This window comes from Cibotium barometz, chromosome 3, assembly GCF_041138505.1.
Source record: "Cibotium barometz isolate CiBa-2024 chromosome 3, ASM4113850v1, whole genome shotgun sequence".
NCBI lineage: Eukaryota > Viridiplantae > Streptophyta > Polypodiopsida > Cyatheales > Cibotiaceae > Cibotium > Cibotium barometz.
Window position 1 is genome coordinate 50,417,288 of NC_141048.1, and position 7,485 is coordinate 50,424,772.

At 40.5% G+C, this 7,485-nt stretch overlaps 1 pseudogene; it reads right to left on the bottom strand.

Moving 5' to 3' along the window:
• Window positions 1-827: 827 nt before the first annotated feature.
• LOC147640211 (chalcone synthase pseudogene) lies at window positions 828-2,150 on the bottom strand (annotated as a pseudogene).
• Window positions 2,151-7,485: the final 5,335 nt, after the last annotated feature.

Consider the following 7,485-nt stretch of genomic DNA (forward strand, 5'->3'; position numbering starts at 1 on the left):
TTTTTTGTTAGGCTTTATTTTTATTTCCTCAAAAATAAGGTTCTAAGTGTGTTTATTATCAAGTAGGGACTTGCAATATCTCTTTATCCATTGGTAAGTTTCTATTTTCTTGTTCTTTTTATGTCTTGTTATCTTATTCTTGATGAGAAGTCGAGGTAGAAGAAACATAAAATCTTCTATTCTTCTTCCTCTCTGAATGTAAAGAAAAAGAAGAAAGAAGAGAAATAAGAGAAAGAGGAGTGTAAATTGATTGGGCATGTTATTACAAATACTATAAGATGTAGCATGGCAAGGAATAGCGTTCAAAGTAAGAGAGTGCCCACTGCCATGTGCTCAAGATTTTAGGACCTGTCAACCTAGATAATATGACTTTAGCGAAGAAAAATGGATTCTATATTGATGCTCCTGACACGGCATGCTCTCTCTCTCTCTCTCTCTCTCTCTCCTTCTCATGATAATATTAATCCTTCTTTACAAAATTCATAGCATCTCCATGAGATAAATACTAAAAACAAGAAATTTTATAATTATGAAATTCAATATGTCTCTTATATGATAAGAGGGCACACATATAGAGACTTAGTAGAAATGGCAAGAAGAAGACATGTTATCATGGGCCGGAAAGAACGTAGTAATGCCAAGAAGATGAACCACACACGCTACTAACCATCATCTTGCAATAGACCCAACCAACTCTACGAGTGCCCACATGCCATAGCCTTTCTAGGTGTATCTTTATTCAAGGAAAACTAGAATGAATGAAGGTGCCTGGGCCTAAATCTTCCTAGGGTAAAATCCTCTCATATTTTCATTTCCAGCTGAGTAGTTTAAGCAAGGGGGAGGCTCTTAAGGAGAAGAGCCTCGCAAGTCACACCCGGGCCAAAGCTGACGAGCACCCCCCAATCGAATCCCTCGCCAGAAGTGGCGAGCTTCTTTTCCAAAGAGTTGCGCCGCATCTGCTCCATGATGAAGAAAACACAAGCGCTGGACATGTTGCCGTATTCAGCGAGCACTTGTCTAGTGGCTGCGAGTTTCTCGGGTTTGAGCTTGAGTGCCTGCTCCATTTGGTTGAGAATGGCGGGGCCACCTGGGTGCGTGATCCAAAAGATGTCATTGGGGCTAGGGGCATGGCCATCATCATCATGGACATTATCCAGGGCATCTTGCAAGACGGCAGGCAGGTTCTGAGAGACAAGCTGTGGAACGGTTTTGTGGAGGTGGAATGTGAGGCCGATTTGCTTCCAGTGGCCTTGGATGGCACCATCACTGTCGGGCAAGATGTAGGAGCCGGTCCAGTGAACCTGAAACCAGGGCTTCTCCACGTGAGCGATGGGGTCGGAGCCGACGATGAGGGCGGAGGCACCGTCGCTGAACAAAGCCTGACCCACAAGGCTGTCGATATGGGTCTCATTAGGCCCACGAAAGGTCACCACGGTGATCTCACTGCAGACCACTAGCACGCGTGCGCCCTTGTTGTTCTCGGCCAGCTCCGTGGCCATGCGGAGGGCCGTGCCTCCACCAAAGCAGCCCTGCGAGTACAGCATCAGCCTCTTGATATTGTGGCGCAAACCCAGACGCTTGGTGAGAGCCCAGTCCGCCCCGGGCAAGTCCATGCCGCCCGTTGAGCAGAAGACAAGGTGGGTGATGCAGGACTTGGGGCGGCCCCACTCCTCCAACGCCTTGAGGGCAGCTTCCCCACCAAGCCTGGGTATCTCCTCCACCATGTGCTCTTGCCTCGCATCCAAGGACTGGCCCCAGAAGTCGCACATGCTCGGGTTGGCCCGCAGAATCTCCTCGTTCAGGTACATGTGCCTCTTCTGGATGTCTGATCTGTCACCTGCAGTAGTACGTACGTACAGAGAGAGCAACGTTAGCTTGGAGTTGCGTCTCACCTGCATATTGTTATACGGTATTATTGCAATTATATATTAGTATATATGAGGGGGCTTACAAATGCGCTGGAACTTTTGCTTGAGGTCGGTCATGTGGTTGCTGTTGGTGACGTTGAAGTAGAAGTCCGGGTACTCGTGTTGCTTGAAGAGGTGCGGAGGGGTGGCGCTGCCCATGGCGAGCACGCTGGCAGGGCCATCGGCTTGGGCTTTGGCTAATTTGGCTTTGCATGCGGCGCCATTGGTGGTGGAGATCGGCATGGCGGCGGCGAGCTAGCTAGCGCAGGAGACGAGACGAGCAGAGCAGGCAGAGGCTACTATAATTTGGGACAGTACTGCGCTCGCTGTGTGTAGCTCAGCCCAAGGGGGTGGCTTAATTATGATATGGCTGGCTGTGCTGTATTAGAGGGGCGCAGCGCTGCTTGCTTTTATAATGCGCTAGCAGCAGGCCTCCCAATTACTAGTCTTGCCTACGACTAGTCAGTACTACTAGTGCCTCCGTTTTCCTGAGAGGACGCCTCCGATTCCATCACACAACTAGTGCTGCTGTCAATATTATATTAATATAAATATAATATAATATTATGGCCACCAACAAAATGTTTTCTCGATATAATTTGTGTGGAGAAAGTGTATAAATTATGCGAACTATACTATATCGACTTCGGACTAAATTCAATATATGTGCGTTAGAATATAATTATACAGATATATAACCATACAATAGTATGGTATATAAATCATACAGAGAGATTAACGTGCTCGTACTGAGGACTTACTGGACGACGGCTACTGAGGGCAAGCGATTAGCGGAGAAAGAGCTCTCCCCGGCTGGATGAGTATGAGAGAGAAATATCTCGTCGGCAGACCGAAGTCTCATGAACTGGTGTGCACAATCGAACTTTGTCACGAAGTCTCATGACTGATATCCGACTAATATTCTAGTTCCGCTTCAAACACAACCTTTGCCCTTGTCTCGCTCGGGCCCAGTAACATGCACATCGTGCGTACATTCCCGGTCTAATAGAATTTGTGGTCTCCTTATATACGCATACGCCACGTTTCAATCAAAGTTGGTGTCACTCGGGACTTCTTTACCACCTCCCCAAAAAGAGGGAAAGCCTCTCAAACATCATTAGACTGGTCATTATTATTCACATGCTATATTATTCTTTACATAAGTTATAAAATCATGTTTGCTATCGTTGTCCTCCCTAGAAAAGGTAAAGCTGCTATACAGTGGGAACAATAGACAAGGAAAACCAATAAACCTTGCATGTCCACTTAAACTTAGAAATACAATTAACAATATTATAGCTAAGGGAGACAACTCTACTCTTGAGGTGAGTGAGCAACATGACCTTCTAATTCTCGCGTGCATGCTCAATCGAGCGGGGCACATTCCTCGCACAGGGGTATCCAAGGTATGAAGTGAAGGCAAAGCTTCCCAAAATTTGGACCAACGACTAGAAGATGGTACCGAAAAGTCAAACACCCCTCCTTTACTTTTGTAGCCTTCATAGAAAACCCCCTGGGGACTGGACCAGTTGTGAAGGTGTGGATAGGAAAGCAAATCTTGGAGAAGCGGCCCCCAAAAGGATGCACTACTCAAGCAATGATGAAAGCCTGTATGCAACTAGGGTACCATGTATCTTGGAGCCACTCTTCCTTTGTCTGGGGGAAGAGGATAGGTGAAATATGCTATGTAATCTCTGCTCAATTGCAATGTAAATAAAACTAAACCTAAAACTACAATGATTTAGTGTAAGATTAAAAAGTAAGGTTCTAAAATATTCTTTTTAAGGAAACCTTAGATTGAGTAGATGTTAAAAAATATGGTGCATAATTATAAAAAACATTCTATATGCTTCATTTTTATAAGTAAATCTATGATTTATGAGCTTCTAAATCTCATCATTGGCCAACAATCTTAGTGATTGAAACCATTGACTAGATTTCCCTTTTAGGCTTAACCCCAAGGTTTGGACCTTCGTCACACACTTATCCAGTTCATAAGAAAAAAATTTAAGAAGACATGAGCGAGGGGATAGTCACCCTCGATTCTTCTACTTCTTCCTGTTGGAGCTATATATAGCTAGCCCTGACTCACTCTAGGTCTTGCCAATATATATGTGACTTAAGACTAATATGATTCATTCTTGTGGAATGTATATGTTCCAAGTATAATTTAAAATATTGTGTCAGTTGGTGAGATTGAGGAATGAAATTCAGAGGTTATTCTCAATTCATATGAATGCACGCTGTAAGAGCACAACAATAATTGTAAGGTTTTGGGCAAAGCTAACAAAGATGGTATAATATTTGTTTTGGATGTTATTTTATAGCACAAAGTGTGCTCTTATGTAAAGAACAATAGTCTACCAAAGTTTGAGCAATAGCATAAGATATTGGGTCATACAAATGTATGAAGGTAGAAGGACCAACTAACTTCAAAGATAAGGACTTGTCCAACATTATCAGTCCATGTTTGTTGGAAATTAAATGAAGTATTAAGGCTACACTTTTTCTCATTAGTTAAGGCTTAAAAAGATACGGGATCCAACAAAAAAAAAATGCCAAGCATTGGTGGATCTCATTATTATATCACCTCAATTCATGATTGCACAAGGACGTTATGGATCTAATCCATTAAACAAAAAAGTGAATCTTCTAAGAAGTTTGTTGAATTTAAAAAATTTATAGAAAACTAATGTAATTATAAGTTCAAAGTCTTGAGAAGTGATGAAGGTAGTGAGTACGTCTTGAAAATTTGACAAATTTGTTAAAACTTATGTAGATGTAGAAGGAGTTTCATAAGTCACATCGACCTCCCAAACATATATGTCATGGAGGATTAGAATGTAAAGAGACAAATTTTCCCACAGATTTTGAATCAAGAAATTCAAATGTAGAATATACACTTTAGTCAAGTAAACCTATGTTTGAGCCCCCTTTATACCTATGTAAAACTCTACTCATTCATAGAGAAGAAAGAATGGAATGCAACTTGTCATTGAAATCTTAACTCGCTCTCTCAAGATTATGCCTCTTTAAGTACTAAATCTCAACTACTTGTTGAAGCTCCACTTTCCTTGAAAGCCTATTGAAAAATGTTTCTAAAGGAAGCTACTATATCTGCCTACAAGGATACTCCCTTCTCAAGCTCTCTCCAAAGAATTCAAAGACAAAATCCACCAAAAATCCACAAGACTTTACTCTAAACCCTCAGACATAAAATTGATGCAACAATAGTGTGATGGATATAATTAATGAGGAGATTAAGAGATAATTATGAAGAGGCTAATGACTTGATTAATGAGCACAGAATGCACACGTGTTTGAGCAAGCATCAAAAGACATGCCCACAAAAAGAAGATCATTTTTGTATTTGATAAAAATCCTTGTATGTGTATACAAAGGAATGAGTTGTTTATATAGGCTTTAAAACTCATATGACTTGCCAAATCTACTTGAGTTCATTCTACTTGCATGTACTTGATAAAATTTCTTGTATCTGTTTACATTGGAATGAGCCATTTACATAGGTATAATTGAAACCCACACGACTTGCCAAATCTACTTGCATGAATTGTAGGTATTACCATATCTAACATTTAACTAGGCTTATTTGGACTTAACATGACTATTCTACCCGTCCTGAGCTTACATTGGAATGAGTTGTTTATATAGGCTTTAAAACTCATATGACTTGCCAAATCTACTTGAGTTCATTCTACTTGCATGTACTTGATAAAATTTCTTGTATCTGTTTACATTGGAATGAGCCATTTACATAGGTATTGAAACCCACACGACTTGCCAAATCTACTTGCATGAATTGTAGGTATTACCATATCTAACATTTAACTAGGCTTATGTGGACTTAACATGACTATTCAACCCGTCCTGAGCTTATCTCTCCAACCCTTCATTTTTGTAAGTTCTAAGACATATTTGTGCTACAAGCTGCACATACTTATGCACCATGTGAGGTGGATGTTTCAAGTCTCCCCCTTAAGGTCATATTGATGTCTCTTGTCTCGTCTCTCTCCCTCAACATGGTATCAGAGCGATTCTAATCATAAGAGAAGCATCTACGTCTTCTTGTTCAATTTATGATTATGATTTCATTTCTTACAAGATTGATCTTTGGTAACAGTTTTGTGTAGGTTTGATTGGTTGTTTGATTATATGTTGCCTACATAATTTTAAAACTCCACTTGTTGTAATTAGAATTGTTTCTTAATCGCGTCCTTAAAACTAAAACCTATCAAAACGGTTTGTCAATCGGAGTTCTCAGTCAAAAGTTAGGACAGTTCAAGCAAACTGCATCAGGCAAACTGTAAATTAGGTTCTTTGTGAGAGCAAATAGGTAGTTGTGTCTGAGTCGTAAGCAGGATTTGATCATGAAAGTTTCAAACGGATGCTTGCTGTATAAGCTACAATTAGATATAACACTTGCCGTGCAAGTCGCGTCGTAACACGGTGTTTTTTTTCTTAACGCGGTGCTTTTTCTTATTATTATTTTTGTCTTTTATGGGCCTCTAAGTTTGCTTACGTGCATGAGACACGGGTCTCCACTTTTAGAGTTCTAATTTTGGTTCACGTTCTATTCTTTACATGATCACTTTATGCTTGTCGTCTGGTGCATGCCTATTTTTGGCTACGTTTCTGATATCTTGTACATGGTCTGTGAACTTATCTTGTACGTGTTCTCACAACCCAACATGGCAAACACCATACTTGATAACGGATTTCCTTCTGGGCAACGTTCTGTTCCTCTTTTCCAAGGCCAAGGATTTCCTGGTTGGAAATACAAGATGCTATTAATTTTGGAAGGAGACAAATTGGTAGATATTGCTCTTGGTATTCTTGCATGCCCTCGTCAACCTATTGATCCACTTCAGAGAATGATGTTATTATTACCGAAGGTCCTATTTTTGAACAGTGAAAAATTGATCATGCACGCTGGATTCGTCTCGTGATAAGACTACTCATCGGTATATACTTTCTGCCCTTAACCATTCACTCATGCTAGATGTTTATCCGTTATCCACGTCATATGCTATATGGGACTATCTTATCACTATGTTTGAGAAGAAAACTGTTACAGAGATTCTGTATCTCTGTAACCTTCTGGACAAGCTTCAATTCAAGGGCAGGTACATCCATGTCTAGTCATTGAATCATTCAAAGGTATTATGAATCAACTTTCTGCTCTGTAGGGGATCCTATTCCTCGAACTCAATTGGTTACACACCTTCTTGATACAGTGAAGGATCCTTTGTATGATAATATTATCACTATATTATCTAACAAGGATGAAATTGACTTTGAGCATACATGTATTTCTTTGATCACTATCATTCTATATGCTTCATTTTTATAAGTAAATCTATAATTCATGATTGGCCAACAATCTTAGTGATTGAAACCATTGACTAGATTTCCCTTTGAGGCTTAACCCCAAGGTTTGGACCTTCGTCACACACTTATCTAGTTCATAAGAAAAAAATTCAAAAAGACATGAGCGAGGAGATAGTCACCCTCGATTCTTCTACTTTGCATAGATGAGAACAAGAAAACAAAATCCAGT